Source organism: Sinocyclocheilus anshuiensis, unplaced genomic scaffold, assembly GCF_001515605.1.
Source record: "Sinocyclocheilus anshuiensis isolate Anshui unplaced genomic scaffold, SAMN03320099.WGS_v1.1 scaffold58, whole genome shotgun sequence".
Taxonomy (NCBI): Eukaryota; Metazoa; Chordata; class Actinopteri; order Cypriniformes; family Cyprinidae; genus Sinocyclocheilus; species Sinocyclocheilus anshuiensis.
In genome coordinates, this window is record NW_015547688.1 from 2,691,442 (window position 1) to 2,692,020 (window position 579).

At 29.0% G+C, this 579-nt stretch overlaps 1 protein-coding gene across 1 annotated transcript in view; it reads right to left on the reverse strand.

Moving 5' to 3' along the window:
• LOC107703320 (caspase recruitment domain-containing protein 11-like) overlaps positions 1-579 on the reverse strand; it is a 43,887-nt gene that overhangs the window by 25,300 nt on the left and 18,008 nt on the right. The gene's annotated exons all lie outside the window — the stretch shown is intronic.

The window sequence follows — 579 nt, forward strand, 5'->3', positions numbered from 1 at the left end:
TATATATATATTTCAAATATTAAAGTTGGAATGAAACGGAAATTTACTTTGGAAATCTCGTTTCTAAATGCATGCTATACTGATCTTATTGTGAACGATTCATCCGTTCTGCTGAAGAAAAAAAAGTCACCTACATCTAAGATAGTAAGATGTAAATTAACATCATTAACAGCATTTTCACTTTTGGGTGAACTATCCATTTAAACATGCATGAGCATGAATGAAATATAAATAAATAAAATGAAAAGAACAGGCAATCTCTGACATTACTGATTATGATCAGATTTTTAAAAATATATAATAATATTATTATTTTTTCCATTATTGTGGATGAAACAAAAAAACTATTAAATTTTGTTCATGAAATTAACTGTAATATCAAATAATTTCTAGGCTAGATTAAATAAAACTAGGTCCTCAGACTGTCAATCTCCTGCAAACATGCTTATCCAAATTATATTATTCAATTAGTGTTATTGCTTAAGGGGCACACAGGTCGACCATCCTGTACATAGGGGTGTGCGATATATATCGTCTGCGATAATATCGTAATTGTTGTTTTAACGATGTGCGATTTGA